At 52.4% G+C, this 25,619-nt stretch overlaps 1 long non-coding RNA gene across 2 annotated transcripts; it reads left to right on the forward strand.

Moving 5' to 3' along the window:
• Positions 1-11,164: 11,164 nt before the first annotated feature.
• Positions 11,165-17,426, forward strand: LOC136304530 (uncharacterized). Of its 2 annotated transcripts, none has more exons than XR_010724636.1 (3): positions 11,165-11,235; positions 11,854-11,996; positions 17,000-17,426. It is a non-coding gene; the product is annotated as an uncharacterized lncRNA (long non-coding RNA). The 2 variants fall into 2 exon arrangements; XR_010724635.1 differs by having other exon boundaries at positions 11,167-11,252.
• The last annotated feature ends 8,193 nt before the right edge of the window (positions 17,427-25,619 follow it).

The raw sequence follows: 25,619 nt of genomic DNA on the forward strand, positions 1-25,619 counted from the left end.
TCGATAGAGGGTCCGGGGGCGCCTGGGGGACCCTATAGGGGATCTGGGGTTCTCTGCATGGGATGTGAGGGGGTCTGGGGGAGTCTTGGCATCTCCATAGTGGAGTTTTGGGGCCCATAAAGGAAATTTTTGTGAATTTTTGGCTCTGTACAGCTAATTCTTGGAAATTTGGGGTCCAAATTGGGCAATTTTGGGCGCTCTATTGGGATTTTTTTTTTTGAATTTTGGGGCCTCTGTTAGGAATTTTGGAGGAATTTTGGAGGAATTTTGGGTCCAAACGCAGGAACTTGTGGAATTTCGGGTCAAAGGGTGGGAATTTTGGGTAATTTTGGGTCCTAACTTGGGAATTTGGGGAATTCTTTTTCCTAGATATTCTCTTCAAGTTCTCGGTGAGTGGCAGCACGGCACGGGCAAGTCCTGCCTGCTGCACAACTTCATTGAGAGCAAGTGTAGGAATTTCTGTGAATTTTCAAGGATTTTGGCAGTTCTAGGGGGTCGTGGGATTTTTGGGAATTTTGGAGGGATTTTTTTTCATTTTGGGGGACGTCTTGTGTATTTTGAGGGGATTTTTGAGGTATTTTTAGGACTTTTGGGGTGGTGTTTTTGCATTTTTAGAGTGTTTTCTGTTGCTGTTTGCGGGCTTTGGGGAATATGTTGGGAATTTTGAGAAATCTGAGGAGTTGGGGGATTTTTAGATAATTTTGGAGAATTTTTGGGGAGTTTGGGGGGTTTTTAAAATATTTCTGGACATTTTTAGGATTTGGATTTTTTGGTTTTTTTCTTTTATTTTCTGGGTGATTTTTGTTGGTGTTTAGGGAAATTTTTGGACTTTTTTGGGGATTTGGGAAATTCTGGGTAGTCTGGGAAATTTTGGGAATATTACTGGAATTTTTGCAGGCATTTTCTGGGTTTTTTTCTTTTTTGAGCTATTTTGAGGCTTTTTTCAGTTTGTTTTTTTCTATAGTTTTCCTTTTGTATGCAGTTTTGGGGGGATTTTTTTTTTTTAAATTTTTTGGGAATTCTGTGTCTCCGGGCGCTCCCCCATCCTGCGGCATTTTGGGCAATTTTCTGTCACTCTTGGGTCATTTTTGGTCACGCTTTGGGTCATTTTCAGCCGTATTTTGTAATTTCAGTGGCATTTCTAGTCAGTTTGGGGTCATTTGGGGGCCATTTTGTGGCCATGTTCTGTCACTTTTCGGGCATTTTTGGTCTCTTTAGGGGCGTTTTTGGTGCGGTTCGAGCCATTTTTTGCCGGTCTCAGTCCCGGTCTCCGGGCGGTGCCGGTCCCGGTGCCGGTGCCGGTCCCGGTGCCGGTCTTGGTCCCGGAGCGCTCCCGGCGCCAATCTCGTTCTCAGTCCCCGTCCCTGGGCGGTGCCAGTCTCGGGGCTGGTTCCGCTGCCGCTCTCGGTCCCAGTCTCGGTCCCAGTCCCGGAGATTTTAGGCGGGTTAAGGGTAATTTTGGGCCAAACTGGGCAGGTTTAGGGTGGATTTTCGGCCCCTTTGGATGATTTTAGGCCAAATCTGGTGGGTTTTAGGGTGGGCTTTAGGTACATTTCATTGATTTTAAGCCAAACCAGGTCTTTTCAGGGTTGATTTTACGCCCTTTTTAGGAGTTTTAAGGGGATTTTTTGCCATTTTGTGTGGATTTAAACCAGTCGGGGCAATTTTAGACGATATTGGTTGGTTTTAGACCCCTTTAGATGATTTTATCCCCAACGGGCTGATTTTAGACCGAACCCTGTGGCTATAGGGTGGCTTTTAGTGCCCTTTGGGTGATTTTAGGCCACTTTGTGGGGATTGCAGGCCTCTTAGGGTGATTTGAGGCCAAACCTGATCCGTGTTAGGGTGGATTTTAGGCTCTTTTGGAGAAATTTAGGCGCATTTTGGTGATTTTAAGCGAACCCGGGCGGTTTTAGGACCGCGGGTCGCCTTCGCCCCGACTCTTTCCCCTCACGATTCCCGCCCTGTCCTTGACCCCGCCCCTTTCCCGCCCCAGTTCCCGCCCTTTCCTTGGCCCCGCCCTCCCAGTCCGGAGTCAGGCACGGGGGAGGAGGAGGAGGAGGGAGGGAGGAAGAGGCGCAGCGGCGGCAGGAGCGGGAGGAGAAGACGAGGGGAGGGAGCGGCGGCTCCAGCGCTCCCTGAACTGGCGGCACCGCCGGGATCATCGCCCCCATCCCGCAGGTGGCCGGGGAGGGGGAGCTCGCCCCAAATATCCCGGGAGGTCCCTGGGTTTGGGGTTTGTTGGGGGGATGTTTGGAGCTCGCGGGGATCCAAAGCCGAGCAGCAGATGCCCCTCGGGGGGACATCGGGCGCTCCCCGGGAGGTGTTTTTGGGGTGTCCCGGTGTCGGCAGAGCCCCGGCGGTGGCGGGGGGACACGGGTTTGGGGAGCCCGGGAGAGCCGCCGCTTCCCTGAGCGGGAGCCCAGAGAGAGGAGAGCCCAGAACCGCAAAGCGGGGACCCTGAGAGGGGGGGGACCCCTGGGATTGCCGGGACCCCGTTAGGGGCTGGAGGGGCGGGATGGCCGGGAAGGGGGTTCGGGAGTCGCGGTGCTGGAAGTGGCTGCTCCCGGTGTAAGCCCAGTCACTCCCAGTATCCGTAGGTGGGGAGACAGAAGAGGGGGGAGCTTTAAGGGTTCCTGGGACTCCCAGCAGCCCGGGGAGGGTGGGGACTGAATAGATGAGGGACCCCAATAAAAGTGTGACCCCCCAACAGCGTGGACAGGGGGGAACTAGTTTGGGCCTTGGAGCTGCAGGTGGACACAGGCAGCTGCTTCTGCTCCCTCTGTGTGTCCCCGTGTTCAGCAGTGCTGCTCCATCAGTCTGTGCCCAGCAACGGGGAAAAGCCTCAGCCCTGCAGGGCCAGCGGGAAGGGAGCTGCTCCATACAGGAACAGGGAACAAAGGAAACACATTCTTTAGGATGTGTTTTCTGTTAAAAAAAAAAAAAAGGATGAAAAAAAAAGAGAAAAGAGAAAACCGGAAAAAATACAAAAGATAAAAACTGCCCCAAAACCGTGTAGTTAAAAGTCTTCCATAAGTGTGGATTAAAAAGATGTAAGTGATGTTTTGAAATGAGAACTCAGTTGCTTTGTAAATGTGCTCATGGCAAGGATTCATCAGCTGCATTCTTTTGCAGATGTTGGAATTATTTCCTAATATGAAGTAAATTTAAACTTAAAGCAATAGGAAATTGAAAGATGGATTGTGCACAACTGCATCTTGAGTGTAAAAATTTGGCAGTTTGAAACTTGGAGCAAAAGTGTTGCAAATGAAAGTTTTAAATCCCAATGGATTGTGTGACAGCAGTTTTTCCTATACTATGTGTTGCAGCCCAAGGATTTCATCAGTGGGGTGGTGGGTGCTTTTAGCTTTGTCCTGTGCCACTCTGGGATGTCATGAAACAGGACTTCACCTGCCACCAGCCCGCGTTTCCCTCTGCCACCCCAGCTCCGTGGACCTTGTGTCCCCCAAAGCAGACACAAAGTTTTCCTGCTGCTCTCCCTTTGCACAAATCCACAGAGAGCTGGGATTGTTCCAAGTCTTGTCTCTCCATTGTGCCACATTCCTAAAGAACCAGCAGCCCATCCCGATGAATACAGCGAGTTACACTGATGGTTGTCAGCTCCATTTCCTGCCTAGAAATCCTGAAACTGCTTCTAAATGCTGCTCTCCTCAGCTCTTAGACACCTACTCACACAAAGCTGGGAAAAAATCCCCTGGCTTCCAGCTTGCAAGTGAGCCAAAGTTAGAGCTCTGTGGAAAATCTCTATCCATCCCTATCCTTTTAATACATCTGTATGTGGGGTGTGCATGGATGTGTCTTGTATAGAAAGGAAGGAGTGCACAAGCACCATGCCTGACACTTTCCCTCTCTGTGTTCATTCCATACCCATAGGTACAAAGACATAATGGAAACCCTGGCGCAGACAGAGCCTTCTGTGCATGGATACAGAGACATCCAAGAGCCCCTTGGTCATCCTGCTGGAAGGACGACAAAAAGGGAGTGGGAACTCAGCAGTGAGGAGAGCTGAGGGCTGGAGAGCAGCTCTGAATGACACTAAAATGTCTCTGGGCCACTGAGACATTGCTACTCTTCAGCCAGTGCCAGTCCCTAAGCCTGGGACTCAGTCTTCCTCATGCTGAGGGGCACCAAGAAAGGCAACAGTGTGATGGAGACTGGCATGGGCTGGGAACTCACTGGGGAAAAATAGAGAGCATTGTGAAGGAAAAGGCAGGTGGAGGACAGAACTGTTCAGAGAAGAGCTGAGCTACAGCTTGAGCAAGCTTAAAAATGTCATTTGGGGCCATCCCAGATTGATTTCATTTCAGAAGGTATTGAAGAAGTTTATTTTTTGGGCGGTATCATGTTTTCTCTTGGAGATGTACACTCTGCAAACTTGAGCCGCATTGCCAAAATGCTCAAGGCAAGTCTCTGCTGCAGGGCACACCGTTTCTTCTTTGGCTGATCCCGGCCCGGTGCTGAGCCCAGCAGAGCCCTGGCAGAGCCCAGAGCAGCCTCAGCACCCGCAGAGCCCGGCTGCAAGGACAGAAACCAGAAACCGCCCGTCAGCTGAAGGCTCCTGTGCCCTTGTCCCAGCCGCCCGCGGTGCCCAGGCCACGCTGGCCGTGCTCAGGGCTGGGCCCAAAGCTGCCCATCATTGCTAGCAGGACGTGTGCCCAGCCTGCAGCCAGCCACGGTGCATCCAGCCCTCAGCAGCTGCCCAGAGCAAGATGCTCCTGTGCTGGCTGCCATCTCCCAAAAGCTCTTACCCCACCCGTGCCAAGAAGACGGGGACCCACCTCACGCCATCCGCCGCTGGAAGAAAAGCTGCTCCCAAACCACGTCCTCAGCCTTCTCCTAGGGCGCGGCCCATCCACGCCACAGCTGGTCCCAAGCACTTCCCAATCCAGACTGGACACCACCTAGAACACTTCCTTTAGAAAAACAAACAACAAATTAACAGACAAAAAGGGGAAACAAGGGAAAAGTTAAAAGATGTGATCTCTGTCAGGGGCTTGAGGAAGGGCCAATTCCGACATGCTTGGGAAAAACCCACCTACCAGTGAGGGAAGCCCGTGCTTTCACTCTTCCCCCCTGCACTGCCCCCCAAAATAATGGTGATCCTAAAGCAAACAAGGGCAGTGGAGCAGCCCAAGCCCTTCCTTGCCTGCCAAGCAAAGCAGCCCATGGACAGGCTCTGGAGTCCCACCTCTGCTCCCACCTTGGGGGTTTGTTTGTGTCGGGCTGGCTGCCCCAGCCCCAGCCCAGGGCACGGTGGGTGGTGGGGGCTGTTGGCAGGGCCAGGAGCCAACTCCCATTTCGTAACCACCCCAGCCTGTGCCCCCAGCCCTGCCAAAAAGCAGCTTGGCAGCCCACTGAACAATCAGTTGGACCTGCCCCAGCAAAGGGAGGAACCTGTGGTTCCTGGACAGGCCGTGCAATGCCCAAATCTGGGAGCATCCCCCTGTGCGTGGACTCATCTGCAAATTGGCTGTGGAGCCTGGCTTTGAAGAAGATGCCAGAATCGAAGTCAATCATCTTCACCTTTGTGGTGGCCAGGTCCCAGAAGAGGTTTTCATCCTTGATGCTGTCCTCGCTGTCTCCAGCAGCAGCAGCCCCACATTGTCCAGCTTCTCCAGGGGCTCCTTCTCGTTCCCTGGGGGTGAGACCAGGCTCTCAGGGCTCTGCCCAGGGCCCCAGCTGTCAGTGAACCAGGACAAGCAAAACCAGCCTGGATGGCAGCCACCAGTGCTGGGCAGAGCAGCTCGGCTCCAGCACGAGGGCTGCCTGTGCCCATCCCATGAGCCCTGCGCAGTGACACAGGCAGGACAAAAAGTCTGGGTTGCTCTGCTTCTGATCGCCAAGGCATGTGTGCAGCTGGAACTTACCAGGGCCCTGCATCAAAGTGTGCCTGTGGCTCTCTCCCTTCTTCTAGGGCAGATGAGTATCCTGCATCCAAGGATCACAGAACAGGTCTTCTAATGAGGGCCTGTCCAAGGAGTGCACTGATAAACACCACCTGATCAGATCTTGGCAATCTGGGGAGAGAAACCAGAAGCCGCCAGTCAGTTGGAGAAAGCTCCTGTCCCACTATTCCCATGCCCAGGCCATGCTGCATGTGCTCAGAGCTGGGCCTAAACTTTCCCACCCATTCCCTGTTTTGGAGGAGATCAGGAGAGCAGGACATGTGCCACCTCCTCAGCAGCTGCCAGAGCAGGATGCTCACAAGCCAACTGCTGTTTCCCAGCACCGGTATTCCCCCCGTGCCCAGAGATGAGCATCCACCTTGAGAGAGCCGTTGTGGCAGGGAGAGCTGATGGCCCCAGCTGATCTTCTGACCCCTCCTGAAAGGGTGTCTTCCACAGACCATCTGGTGCAGCAGGATGCCCAGGGACCAGATGGTAGCTGGCTCGCCATAGTACCAGCCACAGTGGGTCCATTCCGGGGGGCTGTAGGATGGTGTTCCTATGGAATACAGATGGAGTTCATCAGGGGGATGCTGCTGCTCCCAGAGCCTGGCCCCAGCATCCCTGGGCATGCGGGGGCTGCACCAGTGGCACGTGGGGTGACCTGCTGCTCTCTCACCAGCACCAGTGACTTGTTTACAAACTCAGGGTTGGAAAAAAAGCTACTAGTGTCGGAAGGGGGCAGCGGAAGCCGTGGCAAGGCCTGGCCATGACATCCAAAGGAAAAACCCACTCGGCGCCGGGGAAAAACCATGCCCTCATCCTCCCTGCCTGCATTGCCCCAAAAAACATTATGAAGCCAGGGCAAATAAGGCAGGCAGAGCAGCCCAAGCCCATTCTTGCCTGCACACCAAACTGGCTGCTGCACTGCTTCTAGCCCCCGCTTCTCTGCTACTCTCACCCACAGGTGTTTTTGTCGAGCTGCCTGCCCCAACCCCAGCGCCAGTCCTGGGCAGAGTGGCTGGCAAAGGCTGCCAGCAGGGCTGGAAGCTGGCCCCCCACACACCCCTGCTCAAAAGCCACCTGGCTGAAGACTCAGTGCCGTGTCTGGCAGCAAAAGGGAGAGTCCCTGCTGCCACACCCAGGCTGGGCCATGAGATGCTGGGACCGGGAGCACAGTCCTGCGTGGGCTCACCTGCAAATTGAGTGTATGCTGTCTTTTGCAGGTAGGTGCCACAGCCAAAGTCAATCAATTTGGCCTGCCCGGTAGCCAGGTCAACCAAGATGTTCTGGGGTTTGATGTCCCTGTGCAGGACCCCGCAGCTGGTGCAGTGCTGCACAGCTTCCAGGACCTGGCGGAACAGCTCCCGCGCCACCTCCTCGGACAGGAACCTCCGTGCCCGAATGAAATGCTGGAGGTCCTGACACCGCTCCGGGCGCTCCAGCACCATCACGATGTCGTTGGAGAGCTCCACCCACTCCAGCAGCTGGACCACACCAGGGAAGCCAGTGGAGACCCTGTCCAGCAGCACGATCTCCAGCGGTGCGCTGGTGCCGTTGGGCTGTGGGAGGACCACGATGCCGTCAGTGGGGCTGAGGCCCTGCCAGGGGTGGGGAAGCGCTCACCCTGCCCGGGATGTTCTGCACCCTCCAGTGGCCGCACGCCCGCTCTCCCTCGAGGCGTCCTGGCGGATTCCACCCTGCCGGGCCTCGGCTCGTCCCCGCCCGGCACGCCCCGGCTTCTCCCGCTGGCCCCCGCTCACTCACCAGCTCTCCCCAGTGCTGGACACGGTTCCGTGGCACCCTTTTGATGGCCACCTGCAAGGCAAGGGGAGCAGCGGGCTGAGCTCACCGCCCGCCCTGCCCAGCCCCATCCTCTTCCTCCTCCTCCGCCCTTCTCCTCCTCCTCCTGCACCCCCTCCTCCTGCGCCCGCCGCTCACCGGGGCGCCATCCGAAAGCCGCGTCGCCGCGAAGACAGTTCCGAAGCCGCCGCGCCCCAGCAGCGAACCCAGCCGGTACAGCTCCTGGAGGCCCTGCTGCGCCTTCCCTGCCGGAGAGACGCGGCTGTCAGCGCTCGGCCTGGGGCCAGGAACGGCCCCTGAGCGCCCCTCAACCACCCCAGGCCGGGCATCCCCAGGCGTTCGCTCCTGGGAAGGCGACACTGGCGGCTCGGGGCCGGCGGCCGCGCCGGCCAGCGGCGGAGCTCGGGCCGGGGAAGGCGCAGCGCAGGCGGCGGGAGCGGCCGCGCCGCGTGTGTCCGCGGGGCCCGGGAGGGGCCGGGGCCGGGCTCGGAACAGGCGGAGGCAAAGCGCGGCGATACTGTCCCTGGCCCAGGCACCGATCCCCGCCCAGCACCGCCATCGCCAGGACAGCCAGAGGCGGGCGGAGGCGAGAGCGCGGTGGGAGGCCCGGGGGCGGGGACGGGGCAGCCCCGCCCGGGGCCGGGGGCGGGCCGGGGGCATGGCCCGGCCCTGCAGGGGAGAGGGACACTGGGAGAGGAGGGGGACACCGGGACAGGGAGACTGGGCGCGGGTGTGGGACTGCAGGAGAGGGAGAGGAGAAGCAGGAGGGAGTCGCAAGAGGAGCTTTTTTTTTTTTTTGCTGCTGCTGCTGCTGCCGCTGCTGCCGCTGCTGCCGCTGGTGCCGCTGCTGCCGCTGCTGCCGCTGCTGCCGCTGCAACTGAAGCCCCGGGGCCGTTTCTCCCCAGGTCCGTTTGTCCGTTGCCCGCTCAGCCCCACGCCGAGCCCCGCGCGGCCCGGGGGCAGCCCCTGAGCCTTCCAAACACGGGAACTTTGCCCCGTTGAGCCAAGACCCAGAGCCTTGACTCCTGCACTGTGGCAGAGCAATCCCCTTGGCTGCTGCTGTGCATTGTCCCTGCTGAGGGTCACACACTGTCAGAGAACATTCCTTGAATGCAGAATTCGTACCTGGCCCAAGCACTGCACTTGCGTCTCCAGCATTGCTTTCCAAGAAAAACGGGGGTAGGCAAATTGTGTGTAGCTCATGGTATTTTACAGCGTCTAAAACTTGCCAAGTCATGGATCTTAGAGGTGAGATCCATTTGTAGTTAATGGAATGGAGAAGTAGTGCAAAATGGAAAAAGGGAGCATAGAAATAAATAGAGAAAACCATCTTGGATTGGTTCTTTCCATTTTTGTTTCATTTTTTAAAAGCTGTTTCAGCTTTCCCAGAATCTTCTCCACAGTCCTGTCTGCTCTTTCCAAGAACCCTTCCTGGAGAACGAGCTGCAGCTTCTGTCACTAAATGTCCTACCAACGGCAGCAAGTTTGTGAAGGAAAATAAAAAATGGTTTTACAAATATATTAACGGCAAAAGGAAGGCTAAAAACCGACCTTTGTTCTCTGCTGGATGTGGGAGGGAACTTAGGAACTGCAGATGAGGCGATGGCAGAAGTGCTTAACGCCTTCTTTGCCTCAGTCTTTAGTGGGAATATGGCTTGTCCTCAGGACAGCTGCCCTCCTGGGCTGGTAGATGGTGTCAGGGAATAGAATGGTGCCCCTGTTATCCAGGAGGAGGCAGCCAGAGAACTGCTGAGCCAAATCGATGTTCACAGATCTGTGGGCCCAAGTGGGATCCACCACAGGGTGATGAGGGAGCTGGCAGATGAGCTTGTGAAGCCGCTCTCCATCATTTACCAACAGTCCTGGCTCACTGGTGAGGATCCGGAGGACCGGAAACTGGCCAGTGTGACAGCCATTCACAAAAAGGGTGGGAAGGAGGAACTGGTAAATAGAGGCCAGTTAGCCTGACCTCAGTACCCGGTAAGGTCACGGAGCAGTTTATATTGAGTGTCATCATGCAGCACCTACAGGACGGCCCGGGTATCAGAGCCAGCCAGCACGGGTTTAGGAGGGGCAGGTGTTGTTTGACCAACCTGCCTCTTCTATGAACAGGTGACCTGCGTGGTGGATGTGGGACAGGCTTTGGATGTTGTCTGTTTGGACTTCAGCAAGGCCTTTGACACTGTCTCCCACAGCACACTCCTGGGAAAGCTGGCGGCCCACGGCTTGGACAGGAGCACTCTTTGCTGGGGAGGCAAAGGCAGAGGGTGGTGGGGAATGGCGCCGCATCCAGCTGGCAGCCGGTCACCAGTGGTGTTCCTCAGGGGTCTGTTCCTCGGGGCTCCTGGACTCAGCCCCAAATCCACCGGATAAAAAACCACCGAAATCCCTGCGGAGCTCTTGGTCTTCCTTCAGTTGTCTTCAAGTCTCCATGGCTTGTGCAGCTGCGTGGAATCAGTTCGGAATTCTCTTAAGGAGGAAGATATCAAAGCGCACCTCGTGATTTTTGGTTTTTTAATTGCAGGAGTATTTTTTTTATTTTTCATTTCATTGAAGAGTTGACTGAAGCATTCTTTAGGTGATCTTGGTTCTGAATGTCTCCTTAGGAGTTCTGAGCACAGCGAAGAATGAGCCCCTTGCAGGCTGACCCTGTTTGGACAACCTGCTTCTCACCCAACCTCACCACGTGTGACATCACCCACCTTGGACTGCGCTCCCAAAACATAAAAGAAAATTCAGCATTTTTTAATAAAAACAAACTTATGTAAATAATAAAATTAGAAATTTATTTTTCAGTTTTATAATAACATTTTTCTATATTTTATTACCTAATTTTTATATTGACATTAAAAAATCAATATATTTTTAGGAACAAAAAAAGCTATTGGTCATTGGTTCTAAGTAACACACTTCCCTTCATGAATTGCTTGACCACTACTGGCAATTGATTTCTTCTTCTTCATGCTGATTTGCTCTGTTTTTAGTCCTTTTGTCATCTTCTTTAGCATTTTCTCAGACAGGGTAAAAGGGGCCACTTTGGGGTTCATGGAGACATTTCTGGGGCACATTTGGGGCAGGGAATTTGGAGAGAACTTGAGGGTCTGGAGGACACATTTGGGAAGCGGGTGGACACTTGGAGGGGCACTTAGGGATTCTGTCGGACAATTCGAGGTCCAGGGGGGCACTTGGAGGTCAGGGAGGGGAATCCGGGGCCCTTCGGGGTCCGGGCGGGCACCTGGGGGGCTCTGAGGGGACTCTCTGTGGCGCAGGGGATGATGGGAGTTGTAGGCGCGGGTAGAACAGGGTTGAACGGCGCCGCGGAGCATCACGGGAGGTGGAGGCGCAGCTCCAATGGCTGTCGGCGGGGCGCGGGGCATGATGGGAGATGGAGTCACGGCTGGAGTAGCGCTCCGAGTGCGCCGCGGAGCATGCTGGGAGCTGTAGTCCCGGAAGTGGCTCGAACGGGGCGTCTGGGGCTCCGGGAAGGCGCTTTGGGGACACTTTTGTGTCCGAGCCGGGGTTTGAGGTCCTCGGGGGGAACGTGTACGGCTCGGGAGCACTTGCGGGGAGCTTGGGGAGCTGTCACCGAGCTCTCTAGGGCGCGGGGCGGGGCAGGAGTTTTTAGGCGCAGAACCGTGTTCCGAGGGGCTCCGAGGCCAGGGGGGATGATTGGAGATGAATTCCCTGAAGTCGCTCTAAGGGGAATCTGTGGGGTCGGAGCGTTCAAGGGATCCGGGGACGCTTTGGGGGCGGGCGAATGGGCGCTGAGGGAACAGTTGGGGATCCTGGAGGGGCTGGGGGACACTTGTTCACTTCAACGTGTTTATTTACTTATGAAACATACGTATTGTATTTAAAACTTAATATTCCATAGGTATGGGTTCTATAGGCGTAGATATCAATTAGCCTAAGTGCAAAACCTAATATTCCATGTAAGAATGATGTTCTCTACTGTTAAAAGCAAAATTAACCAAAACAAACAAAAAGGAGAGGGTTAACCATTAATGAGAAAGGAACAGAAAAGGTTGTTATGCCACTGTAAACTTTCACTCTGAGTCTACATTTCAAATGATACAGGTGACCCATCTGAAGGAGGATTTCTCCTCAGGAGAAATGTCTTTCTAAAAGTTTCCTTTGTTGCCAGGAGCTGCCTCTGTGCCAGGAGCCCGGCCCAGCTCAGCAGCACAGAAACAGCACAAGGACTTGAACGACCCTCCCGTGGATTTGGTGTTTCCATTCAACTCTGTCCCTGAAAGAGTGTTCCAAAAACTTCTCAAGAGCTCAAAGGTAAATTAAAACACTGAAGTTTTTTGCCGTTTTAATGGGACACACAGAGAGACCCAATGGAGAAAGTGTCCCCAGGTTCCATCACTGCAGGCACTGGTGACAGGTGGAGACAGACAAGGCAAAGGTGTCTCTGGTGCTGAGCAAACCTGGATGTGTTCCATGAATCCAAAAGGCCAAGGCCTGAGCCCCGGCCCCTGGCAAGGCAGGGATCTGTGGGGCAGGGATCTGTGGGGCAGGGAACTGTGGGTCAGGGCTCTGTGGGTCACAGATCCGTGGGTCAGGGCTCTGTGGGTCAGGGCTCAGCCGTGGGTCAGGGCTCTGTGGGTCCGGGATCTGTGGGTCCGGGCTCTGTGGGTCAGGGCTCAGCCGTGGGTCACAGATCCGTGGGTCAGGGCTCAGCCGTGGGGCTCACCGTGGCAGGGGTTGCTCAGGAGGTCACTCGGGGGGCGCCGGATCCTATGGGGCGGCTCCAGCGGCTCCTGTGGGGCAGAGACGGGGGCGGGACAATCTGTGGGGCAGGAGCCATCTGGGGGGCGGGGATGGGATCTGTGGGGCGGGATTTGGGATTCGGGATCTATGGGGCAGAGGGGGGATCCCTCAAAATTCCCACAAAAATCCCCAAATTTCCCAAAAACTCCAAATTTCCCCCCCAAAAAATTCCAATTTTTTCCTCGAAAAAATTCCCAAAATTTTCCCCCAGAATTCCCAAAATTTCCCAATTTTTCCCAATTTTTCCCAATTTTTTCCCAATTTTCCCCCATTTTTCCCAATTTTTTCCCAATTTTCCCCCATTTTTCTCAATTTTTCCCAATTTTTTTTAATATTCCGCACGTTTCCCACAGAATCCTCAAAAAATTCCCCCAAAATTCCCCAAAATTTTCCACAAAAAGTCCCAAATCTTTCAAATCCCCCCAAATGTTCCCAATTTTTTTCCAATTTTCCCAAATTTTGGGGTTTTTCCCCCAAATTTCCCCAAAAATCCCCCTAAAAACGACCCCAAACCATCAAAAAATCCCAAAATTTTCCTGATTTTCCCACAAAATCCCCTAAAAATTCCCCCCAAAATCCCCAAATTCCCAATTTTCACCCCAAATCTCCCAAAATTTCCCCAAAATTCTCCCAGATTTCCCAAATCCTCCATTTTCCCCCCAGAATTCCCCTAAAAACGACCCCCAAAATCCCAAATTTCCCCCAAATTCTCAAATTTTCACCCCAAATTTCGGGGTTTTCCCCCCAAAACTTTCCGACCTCGAGGGCCACCGGTGGGCGCTCTGCGGGGAGAGAATTTGCCAGATTTTGGGAAAATTTGGGGGAATTTTGGGGAGTTTTGAAGGAATTTTGGGAGAATTTTGAGGATTTGGGGTCATTTTGGGGCAAATTTGGGGGAATATTTTGGGAAATTTGGGAGAATTTGGGGGAAATTTCAGGTAATTTGGAAAAAATTGGGGGGAAATTTTGGGGGATTTTGGGAGGAATTTGGGAAAAAAATTGGGACTTTTTGGGGGAAATTTGGGGGGTTTTTTCCGGAAATTTTGGGGTTATTTGGGGGAATTTTGGGAAAATTTGGGAATTTTAGGGGGAAATTCGGGGGATTCAGAGGAATTCGGAGAAGGAATGGTGAAATCCTGGGAATTTTTGGACCATTTTGGGTCATATCGGGAGAAATTTTGGTTGATTTGGGAGGGAAATTTGGGAATTTTGGGGGACTATTTGGGACTTTTGAGGAAATTTTGGGAATTTTTTTTGATTTTGGCTAAATTTGGGAGAATTTGGAGGATTTTTGAAAAAATTTTGAGAATTTTGGGGAATTTTTGACAAAATTTTGGGAAATTTTTTTGGATTTTGGTAAAATTTGGGGAATTTTTGAGGAAATTTTGGGAATTTTTGTGGGCTGTTTTTGGGGGGAAATTCAGGAGAATTTTGGTCGATTTTGGGGGGATTTGGGGACAATTTTGGGGGAGATATTTGGGGAATTTTGAAGAATTTTGAGGGATTTTTGAAGAAATTTTGGGAATTTTTGGGGGGATTTTGGTAAAATTTGGGGATTATTTGGGACTTTTGAGGAAATTTTGGGAATTTTTTTAGATTTTGGGGAAATTTGAGGGGAATTTTGGGGATTTTTGGGGAAATTTGGGGCGGATTTTTGGGGGGGGAAATTCGGGACAATTTTGGGGTCATTTGGGGCCTCGGTGTATCCCGTCGTGCCCCGCGGCGCCGCTTTGCTCCTCGGCGTACAAATGACGTCACCCGCGTTTATTTCGCCTCTCATTTGCATAAATTTACATAAGGCTGGCGCCTCGGTGAGGTGGGCGGGGTCAGAGCCACGCCCAGGTGCCTCCCAGTACAAACCAGTAACTCCCAGTCCCCGTGGTCAGTGACGTCATTCGCATTTATTTGTGCTCCCATTTACATAAATTTGCATATCGGCGCAGTGGGCGGGGTCAGAGCCGTGTTGGCCCCTCGCACTCCCTCCCAGTACAACCCAGTAACCCCCAGGGCCCGCCCAGTTTGCCCCGCCCTTGTTGTCACTCCATATAAGGGAATGGGGCATGGCCTGATGAGGGGCGTGGTCAGTTCACCTTTTGGGGGGGCAAAGGTTACACCACGCCCAGAAACCCCGAAACCAGTTTAAACCAGTATAAACCAGTAACCCCCAAACCCACTCCCAGTCCATCCCAGTATAAACCAGTGACCCCAGACCCACTCCCAGTTCATCCCAGTATAAACCAGTGACCCCAAACCCACTCCCAGTCCATCCCAGTATGAACCAGTGACCCCAAACCCACTCCCAGTCCATCCCAGTATAAACCAGTGACCCCAAACCCACTCCCAGTCCATCCCAGTATAAACCAGTGACCCCAAACCCACTCCCAGTTCATCCCAGTATAAACCAGTGACCCCAAACCCACTCCCAGTTCATCCCAGTATAAACCAGTGACCCCAAACCCACTCCCAGTTCATCCCAGTATAAACCAGTGACCCCAAACCCACTCCCAGTTCTTTCCAGTATAAACCAGTGCCCCTCAGTCCCCGTCCCAGTGCCCTCACCTGTCCGTACTGGTTTGAACTGGGATCTCTCGATGCTCGGTGGCCTCCAGGGAGTGCCTCAGCACCAGGGCCTGGCGCTGGGGGACCCTGGGAGTTACTGGTTTATACTGGTTTGTACTGGTTTGTACTGGGTTATACTGGTTTGTACTGGTTTGGGGGTTTTCCTTACTGGTTTGTACGAGGAGGGGGTTTAGGGGTCACTGGGATGAAGTGGGATGAACTGGGAAGGGATTTGGGGTGACTGATTTGTACTGGTTTATACTGGTTTGGGGTTTTTCTTTACTGGTTTGTACTGGTTTGTACTGGGAGGGGGTTTGGGGTTTTTTGGGATTTTTGGGGAGAATTTTGGGGATTTTGGGGCATCAAAAATCCCAATTTTGAGTCGGAATTTTGGGTGAATTTGGGGGATTTTGGGGCTTTAAAAATCCAAATTTTTAGTGGGAATTTTGGGGTGAATTTTGGGGGTTTTGGGGCTCCTAAAAATTCCAATTTTTGGGTGAATTTTGGGGATTTCCCAATTTTTAGTGGGAATTTTGGGGTCATTTTTGGGGATTTGCGGGCTCCAAAAATCTCAATTTTAGTGGGAATTTTCGGGGATTTTGGGTGGGAATTTTGGGGTGAATTTGGGTAATTTTGGGGCTTCAAAAATCCCATTTTTCAATCAGAATTTTGGGGTCATTTTTTGGGATTTTGGAGGTCTGAAATCCTGATTTTTGTGGCGAATTTTTGGGTAATTTTTTTGGATTTTGGGGGCTCTGAAATCCCGATTTTTAATGGGAATTTTTGGGGTCATTTTTGGGGCATTTTGAGTGAATTTTGGGGGATTTTGGGGCTCTAAAAGTTCCAAATTTTAGTGGGAATTTTGGGGTGAAATTAGGGGATTTTGGGACTTTAAAAATTCCATATTTTGGGTGAATTTTTGAGATTTTTGGGGCTCTAAAAATCTCAATTTTTAGTGGGAATTTTGGGTTTTTTGAGAAATTTTAGTTGGGAATTTTGGGGATTTTGGGGCTTTAAAAATTCCCCCTTTCAGCAGGAAATTTTGGGGTGAATTTTGGGGATTTTTGGGCTCTAAAAAATCTCAATTTTAGTGGGAAATTTGGGTGGGAATTTTGGGGTGAATTTGAGGGATTTTGGGGCTTAAAAAATCTCAGTTTTCAGTCGGGATTTTGGGGTAATTTTTTTGGATTTTGGGGCTCTGAAGTCCCGATATTTAGTGGGAACTTTTGGGGTCATTTTGGGGGCATTTTGGGTGAATTTTTGGGGATTTTGGGGCTCTAAAAATCCCAATTTTTAGTGGAAATTTTGGCGTTTTTTGAGGGATTTTAGGTGGGAATTTTGGGGTGAATTTTTGGGGGGATTTTGGGGCTCTGAAAATCCCAATTTTTAGTGGGAATTTTGGGGTGGATTTTGGGGATTTTGGGGCATTAAAAATCCTAATTTTTAGTGGGAATTTTTGGAGTAAATTTTTGGGATTTTGGGTGGAAATTTTGGGGTGAATTTTGGGGATTTTGGGGCTTTAAAAATTCCAATTTTTGGGTGAATTTTTGGGATTCTTTGGGCTCTAAAAATCCCAATTTTTAGTGGGAATTTTGGGGTCATTTTTGGGGATTTGGGGGCTCCAAAAATCCCAATTTTTAGTGGGAATTTTGGGGTTTTTTGAGGGACTTTAGGTGGGAATTTTGGGGTGAATTTGGGGGATTTTGAGGCTTAAAAAATCTCCGTTTTCAGTGGAAATTTTGGGGTCATTTTTAGGGATTTTGGGGGGAAATTTTGGGGTGAATTTAGGGGATTTTTGGGCTTTAAAAATCTCAAATTTTGGGGGGAATTTTGGAGTAAATTTTTGGGATATTGGGTGGAAATTTTGGGGTGAATTTAGGGGATTTTGGGGCTTTAAAAATTTGTTCTGGCTTGAAGTATATTCTATCACCATCTTCATGAACTGTTGAAACCAGGTGAGGCAGTGCTCCCTGCCTCCTCCACTCTGGCTTATCTTCTGTTAATGGGCCCATCAACACCTTTGCTGCACAGCTCACAGATAACCCCCTCCTGGACTACCTCCTGTTAATGGGCCCATCAGGCCTTATCACATGACTCACCATCCCATTGTGAGATGCTCCGCCCAGAGGGAGAAACCAAGCATTCCAGCCTGGATATAAGCTGAGACTCTGAACACCAGAGGGGCGCTTACCCACTGGATTCCCAGAGGACCCGAGCTACCAGACCTTTCTACAGGATCACTGCTTCAGGAAGACCACCTCATCTGGACTGCTTCCATCACTCCGCTCAGGTTGTCCTCTGACTCTTTCAGTGGTCTTTTGTATTATTGCATCTATTTTATTTTACTTTCTTTCCTTTTTTTCTATTAAATTGTATCTCTGACTTGGAGCCTCTCATTTGTTTTGCTTTCAAAACACTACATACTGTTTTCGTTTGTTATTAATTCTGTAGTTGTTTGGTGAGGGGGTTTTTTGTGTTTGTTTGCTTTGTATTACATACTAGTAAAGAATTGCTATTCCTATTTCCCAAATCTTTTCCAAAGAGCCTCTGATTGTAATTTTACCTGGCAGATACCTGTCTTCCCAAACCAAGACAGTACTTCACCGGTCCATATTTTCTACTGTAACTTATTAACTCCTCTGCTACCTCACTCCATGTCCAAAGTTTATAACTGCTGTTAGATTGTGTGCTAGGAGTTGTGAAAGGTGAGGAGTCAGTGGAGTCAGTGGAACCAGTTTGATCTCTTGTGTGTCCAAGAAATCTTTCAAGTCTATCTACCGAAGAGATAGATGCTATTGTTTTTGGAAGAAGAATTGCTGTTGGTTTAAGAGACTCTGGCAAACCTCGAATGAGGGGGGTCATAATCTCAGGTTTGACAGGCTGTTGCATTGGTGACTCACAGCCAGAGATTAATTTTCTTTCCTGTATCATTTGCAAGCATGCAGCTTTGTGTATGTTTTCTAGGAGTTGGTCTGAGGTGCCGACTATTGCCAGAGGGTCGCCCGTCTCTAGGGGGTTTAACCCCCCTGCCCAGTGAGCTGCACACTGTGTCAGGGACCATGGAGCATGTGTTCCTTTAAAGCCACCAGGAGTGCAGCCCCTCATTGACACAGTCTGTGGCCACAGGGAAGGTGGAGAGAAACAAAATGAGAAATGGCACAAACAGTGACACTGCTTTGTGGACAATATTATAAAAGTAAAACAAAGGAAAAGAACCTCCAAAGTAAAGCAACAAGAGGTATCAAAAATGACTTTTATGACAAGTGATTTTGAGAAACTGGCCAGCAGTTTAATGTTTGTGAAACCATCCAGCCATCAGTCTTCCATACTGCAGCCTCGAGCTCCTGCTTCCTCAGGCTGCAGATGAGGGGGTTCATGGCTGGAGGCACCAGCGAGAACAGAACTGACAGGGCCAGATCCGGGGATGGGGAGGAGATTGGGGGGGCTTCAGATAGGCAAACATGGCAGTGCTGAGGAACAGGGAGAGCACAGCCAGGTGAAAATTCCCCAGAGAAAGAAGGAACAAACCCAACCCCCAACAGGGAGGCAGGTGGAGAAGGCTTTGTGCCGTCCCTGCTCAGAGGGGATCCTCAGCACAGCCCTGATGATCTGCACATAGGAGAAAACAATGAACACAAAACAACGTAATCCTAAAGAGATGGAAAAACCAATGAACCCAAACTCCCTGAAGCAGTAGTTGGACTAGGAGAGCTTGAGGATCTGGTGGACCTCGTGGAAGAACTGGCCCAGCGCATTGCCATGGCACAGGGGCAGGGAAAATGTATTGGCCGTGTGCATGAGAGCATTGAGAAAGGCACTGGCCCAGGCAGCTGCTGCCATGTGGGCACAAGCTCTGCTGCCCAGGAGGGTCCCGTAGTGCAGGGGTCTGCAGATGGACACATAGCGGTCATAGCACATGATGGTCAGGAGCAAATACTCTGCTGACATGAAGAACAGAAAGAAAAAGAGCCGTGCAGCACCTCCCGTGTAGGAGATGGTCCTGGTGTCCCAGAGGGAATTGTGCATGGCTTTGGGGACAGTGGTGCAGGCCGCTGAGGGCCAGGTTGAGCAGGAAGAAGAACATGGGGCTGTGCAGGTGGTGGCCGCAAGCTATGGCACTGATGATGAGGCCGTTGCCCAGGAGGGCAGCCAGGGAGATGCCCAGGAAGAGGCAGAAGTGCAGGAGCTGCAGCTGCCGCGTGTCTGCCAATGCCAGCAGGAGGGAAGCGGCTGATGGAGCTGCTGTTGGACATTTGCTGTGGCTGCACATGGGGACATGTTCATGGATAAAGGACAGTGACAAGTCAGGACAGGCTGCTTTGAGCCAAACATGGGTCATTCCCTGTAGACTGTCCCACTGTGATTCACCCACCCTTGTTCCTGCTCTGGGAAAACCTTCACCCAGGTCCCTGCCTGAGCTCCAGTTGTGCTGTCTGAGTGTGCCAGGAGCAGCCAGGCCTGTGCATGGGGGCTCTCCAGGAGCCGTCCCTGCCCCGCTGCCCTGGGTTTTTGGCCATGTGGCAGAGGGACAAGCCTGGATATTCAGGATTTGTCAGTGGAATCACTCCTAATGCAGAAAGGCTTGTTGCCATCTTCACTCCCACTTCTAAAGGGCATGGAGAACAGGAAGGAATTATAGGCATTATTTTCCTGCCCACACATCATTCCTGGTATACTGAGGTCAGAAATCCCCAGCATTTCTGCTGCACCAGACCTTGCCCAGAGCAGAGGGATCCCTGAATGTCTCGCCCTCTCCAAAGGTCTCTGGGCAAGGTCCTCAGCACCCCCTTCTGCCAAGGACACTCACAGCTCCCTTGGCAAACCCAACAGCATTTCCTCAGCTGTGGCATCTCTGCACTTCCCCGTGGCACATTCAGGGAACTGCCAGAGGCTCTGGCACAGATCTGCAGGCAGGAGGGCAGCTCAGAGCTTGGAAGGACGCAGCAAGGAGATCCCCGGGTGTGCCCATGATGGGGTCTCAGGGAGGGGGCTCAGCTCATTCCCCTTTCCCATGGACTGCTTTGCCCACAGCCACACAGCTCACAGGGAAGCTCGGACACCCCATTCCCATGGACACAGCTGCCTGGCAAGAATCCCAAGGGCAGTGCCTGGCTCAGCTGCTGCAAATGCCAGAGCCTCCCTGAGAGCACCAGATGACAGTGACAGAACCAGGGGAGGGCAGAACCAAGAGAAGATGTTGTGGGGCTGTGCCTGGGAGGGCAGGGCAGACACAGCCAGGCACTCAGGACAGTGTTCCCGTGCCCAGCTGTGCACAGCACCTCCCACACACCCACAGTGCCCTCCTGCCCCCAGCACTGCTCTGTTCAGCCCCCTCTCCTTCCCTGAGCCTCTCCCTGGGCCTGGACATTTCCCTCCTGAGAGGAGCCTTGTCCCTGCCAGTGCTCACAGAGCCCATCCCACCCTCTGCGCCCTGGGCCCAGCCCTACAGAAACCTGCCTGTCTGCAGGGCCCGGCCTGGGGCAGGGTCTGTCTGCAGCTGGGCAAGGGCAGCTCAGGAGAGCCCTGCTGGGCCCTGCAAAGGGGATGCTGCTGCTGCTGCTGAGGGCTGAGGAGTGGCTGAAGGCCCTTTAGGAGGCTCCCAGCAGAGAGACTGACCACCCAAAGTTACAAACCAGGAGTCTCTGTAAATGATTAAACATGACTCTGATGATCCTAGGTGTCCCTTTCAACTCATAATGTTCTGTGGTTCTGTGATTACAATTCCTGTTCTGCTTCACTCATCCTCTTTTGCCTATAATCAGAAGAGAAAAAAACCCCTTGCAACAGCGTTACAACAGTGAAGTAAAAACCAGACCTTTCTTGGAAACTTCCAGGTGTCTCAGTGGGAATGAGGAACACCCAGCCCCTGATTTCAACAATTGATTAGAGGTTGATTAATTAGGATATTTAACAGAAACATCGAATAGGAAATTCAGTATCCACAGCTACAAACCCCTGGGTCAACCCATTGGAGTAGGTCCAAGGACTTCTTTGTGCCACTTTTTTTTCTGACTGCTCACACTCTGGTTTAAAAACAAAATGTTCGTCTTGTAGGTCCACTTCCTGACAATAAGACTGGGCAGTATTTCAGGAATATATTTTGAAGCTTATTGTTCTAAAATCTAAGATAAAGGGTAGGAAATGTTGTAGAGTTAATTAAAGATTATAGTAATACAAGTATATAAAAGTAGTTGAATAGAGTCATAGTAGTTGAATAGAGTTGATTAAAGATAATAGTTTTATAACTACATAATAGTAGTTAACAGAGCTACGAATAAATGAAAAATGCATAAAAAGCAAAAATGTTTTTGTCATCACCCCAACTTTCCCATCCTTCTCCAAGCAGGAAATTGAAAACACTCTCAGGAAAGCTCCTGGTCTTTGCAGCAATACCAGGCTTAGCTTCCTTTGGCAAGTGTCCTCCGGAGCTGTGCCCAGGCTGGTCTGGAGCTGGGAGCAGCCCTGCCCCACACAGCCCCTCTCAGCAGCAGCACCTGCCCTGCTCAGGGTGGCTCCTTCCCCCCACAGCTTCTCCCCAGCGCTGGCAGCAGCTCCCCGGGCCAGCTGAGAGCTGTCCCTGGCAGGCAGCAGGGTCCCTGGCCCAGCGCAGCGCCCTGGGCTGCAGGACCCTGCTCTGCTCGACAGCCCTGGGCACCCCTGGCTGCAGCCCCGGCTGCTCAGCCCTGCAGCAGAGCCCGGCAACAGGGAGCTGCCCTGTGCTGTGCCTCGGGGGCTGCAGCAGGGACACCCAGCCCTGCCCTGGGGCCACATGCCTGCTCTGCAGCCACGCTGAGAGTCCTCCTGGAAGGGCCTTAAAGCTGTGGGATGTGCCAGCTTCAGGAGATCCCTGCAGGAGCTGCAGCTTCTCTTCCCCCAGCCTGGGAGTGACTCTTCCTAACGCTGCGAGGATTTGTCCCCCAGTGAGCCCTCAGTGAGCTCTGCTCTGTGCTGCCAGCCCAGGCTGAGTTGAAGCCCTCTGTGCCTGTGTGCTGTGCCCGGGGTGGCTGCAGGCAGTGCCCCAGCCCTGCTGGGCTGGGCACAGGAGCTGCTCCTGGGCAGAGCTGTCTCTCTGCAGCGCTGCCCTTGCCAGGAGCTGCCTCTGTGCCAGGAGCCCGGCCCAGCTCAGCAGCGCAGACACGGCACAAGGACTTGAGTGACCCTCTCCAGGCTTGTGCTGAGGCCCTGAACATCAGTCCCTGAGAGGGAGCTGGAGAAACCTCTCAAGAATTCAAAGTCAGAATCCAGCTCCAAAGTTTCTTGAAGTTTTACTGGGTCCCGCTGAGGGACACGACAGAGAAAGTGTCCCCAGGCCCCAGCCAGAGCAGAGAACTGCAGGCAGTGATGACACGTGGGGACAAAGAGAAGCCAAGTCTTGGTGCCCTGGGCCACAGCAGCCTCTGTGCCACCAAGGGCCGTGAGGAGTCACCTTGTCCTGAGGCCCTGGGGCCTCCTGGCACAGCCCCGGCAAGGCTGGGCACTGTCAGCCCCTTGTCCTGCCCTCGGCATCCCCCTCCCATCCCAGTGGCCTCAAGGATGTGCTGGAAGGAGTCCCTGGGGAGCCTTGGTCAGGAATGGCCCTGGGGGCTCCTTAATGCTCCCAGGGACCGCAGGCTTTTCAAAGGACTTAGGGCTTTGCTTGTGCCTTGGAGTCTCAGAGAGGTTTGTGCAATCACGGCCTCCAGTTATCTGCTTTAATTAGTCCCTTGAGAGGCTTTGTCAGTAATGACACTCAGTGCACTCATTAATGCTTCAAAGCACTTCAGGTTTTTAAAGGTACTTGATGCTTCCCTTTTAAAACTGACTTTGTGAAAGGTTTGTGCCATTGTTGCCCAAATTATCTACTTTAACAAGTCCTTTGAGATTCTCAATCAGTAAAAGCACTCAGTGGGGCTCATCAGTAATTCCGGCTACTCAAGGTTTATTCAAGGACTTTTTTTTGGCACTGAGTCTGAGAGGTTTGTGCACTCGTGGCCTCCAATTATTTGCTCTAATCAGTCCCTTGAGATTTTTACTCAGTAACAACACTCGGTGGAGCTCATTCATGCTTCAAGGTAATCGGGGACATTTAAGCACTTCTTTTTGCCACTGAGTCTCTGAGAGGTTTGTGCAATCATGGCCCCAGTTATCTGCTTTAAGGAGTCCCTTGAGAGCTGTGCATTGACACTCAGTGGGGCTCATTCATGCTTTGAGATACTCAGGGTGTTTAAGGTACTTTGGGTTTTTCCTTCCCTCACTGAGTCTCTGAGAGGTTTTGGTGCAATCCTGGCCTCCAATTCTCTCCTCCAAGGACTCCATGAGGAACCTGTGTTGGGGATGGACCTCAGGGTGACCCTTTAATGCTTCCAGACACTTTGGGTTTTTCCTCTGACTCTGACTCCTGGAAAGGTTTGTGCAATCGCTTCTCAGGCCCTGAGGTTCCAGGGCTCAGCACCAAATGCATCACTGGGCTCATTAGGAGAAAGCAAGTCCTGACAAACCACGGCTGTGCCTTGATTTCCTTCTGGCCTGGTGCAGTTCCTTAGGAAGTCTTTTTTCCTAGAGTTATGGAGAAATAGTTCAAAGAGCGTTGAAGGAATCAACACTCTTCTTTTCAAAGGGGGTATTTTTCTCTTGAGAGCAGAGGTCATTGCAGCATTCAAGTGACTGATACTGATCCAGGGTCTCTCCTAAGGAAGTCTGGCCTGGTCAGAGGAGCTGTGCCTTGAGGTCTGATCCACTTTGGACAACCATGCTCCACATTCCCTAACCCCATCCTGCCTCTCCTCACTCACCTGGGACCTGCTTTGCTCAGAGAACTGGGTTCACTCAGACAAAGAGAGGTTTTCTTCCTTTCTTAGCAATCAAAACCTCCTAAGTTCCAAACAATCTCCTCAATTTGTGGCAAGCGCAAAGTGTCACCAAGGAGGTTCCCCTTCCCCAAGGCAGAACCATGCAAGGAATGTTTTAGACACCAACGAAGATGTACGATAAACAAAAATTTCAAGTCGGCTGGAGGCAGAATTAGAGCAACTCCTCAAGGACAGACAAGCTTTGAACTCCTTGCAAGTCAAAGCTCCAGGTGGGTTGTTGGGAGGTGTGTGAGTGAGGCAAGAGTGAGGGCAAGGGAAATGCAGAGAGCCCTGGAAGTGCTTCTGTGCACACAGGCTGTGGGGAAGGGCGCTGCAGCCCAGGCCTGGGCCAGGAGGGAGGCTGGATCATCATCCCAAGCTGCCCGGGGCCATGGCAAGGGGCTGTGGCCACGGACACTGGCCTGAGCCCAGTGCCTGGGCCCCTTGCCCAGGGCTGGTGTCAGTGGCCAGAGCCAGAGGGGATCCCTTGCTGGGGGCTGTGCCACGGCCACCTGCCCTGTGCCGCGCCGGCTGCTCAGGCGCCGCGGAACCAGCAGCAAACGCCGCTGCCAGGGCCAAAGGCAGCTCAGCCAGGCAGAAAGGGGCAGTGCTGGGCACTGGTTCCATGGCAGCCCTCACTGGGACAGCACACCTGGGTCACCTGTCCCGGCAACTGCCACGGAAACCTGGCTCATTGGGAATGCAATGGTGGACAAAGGTTTTAGGAGGGCCTGTCCCAATAGGACAAAGGGTGCTGGTTTTAAACTGAAGGAAGGGAGGTTCAGATGCGGAGAGATAAGGAAGAAATTTTTGAGCATAAGGCTGGTGATCCACCAGGACAGGCTTTCCCAGAGAGCTGGTCAATGCCCCCTCCCTGGAAACATTCAAGTCCAGCTGGGACAGGGCTCTGAACAACCTGATCCGGTGAAAGATGTCCCTGCTCATCGCAGGCGTTTGGATGAGATGAGCACTGCAGAGCTCTTCCCATCCCAACCATTCCAGGATTGCATGGGGAGAAGGGGCTGCTGGCTGGACTCCATCCACTCCCTTGACTCCTCCTTGTCTCTGCTGGAGCCCACATCCAGCAGCCAAAGCCAGCCCCTTCTCTGGCCTTTCCCCCCCTGCCCCAGGGGCTGCCAGAGCCAGGGAGGCACAGGTGACCTTGAGGCTTTGCAGGGCTCAGGCACAGCGGCTGTGCCAGAGTCAGGGCTGAGGTGTCACTCTGCGGGCTGGGGCAGAGCCCAGGCAGAAATGAGCCCTGAAGCAGCAGCTGTGCAGTGGGGGCCAGCAGGCCGGGCTGCCAAGGGAGGCTTCTGGCCATGGCCTGGAAGCAGCTGCTGCTGCCAAGGTGCCTTTGGTGCCTCAGGCTCTCCCTGGCACAGCTCCCAGCACGGCACTCTGCACTTGTGCCCGAGCCCTTCGTTGTGTTGGCTTGGCCTGGGGCTTTTCCTGCAGCGGGACCTGCCCTGGTCATGGCACAGGAAAGGCAGTTCCTCATGGAGCAGGAGGCTCTGCCTGGAATGGGCTCAAACAAGTCCAACAAGGCTCTGTTTACTTCAAAATTGCTTCCTAGAGCACTATATTCTATATAATTGTTACAGCTCCTATACTGTGGAGTAAATAACTCTCTTTTTTCTATTTGCTCTGTTGTGTAAATAAATCTTTCTGTCTAATCCTGATCAGAATCAATCATAGCTGTATTTATGGAAATATATCTGGTATTGAATCGGTAATCCTGGGGGACAAA

Source organism: Chamaea fasciata, unplaced genomic scaffold (assembly GCF_029207755.1).
Source record: "Chamaea fasciata isolate MVZ Bird 193981 ecotype frontalis unplaced genomic scaffold, bChaFas1.0.hap1 SCAF_112, whole genome shotgun sequence".
Lineage (NCBI taxonomy): Eukaryota > Metazoa > Chordata > Aves > Passeriformes > Sylviidae > Chamaea > Chamaea fasciata.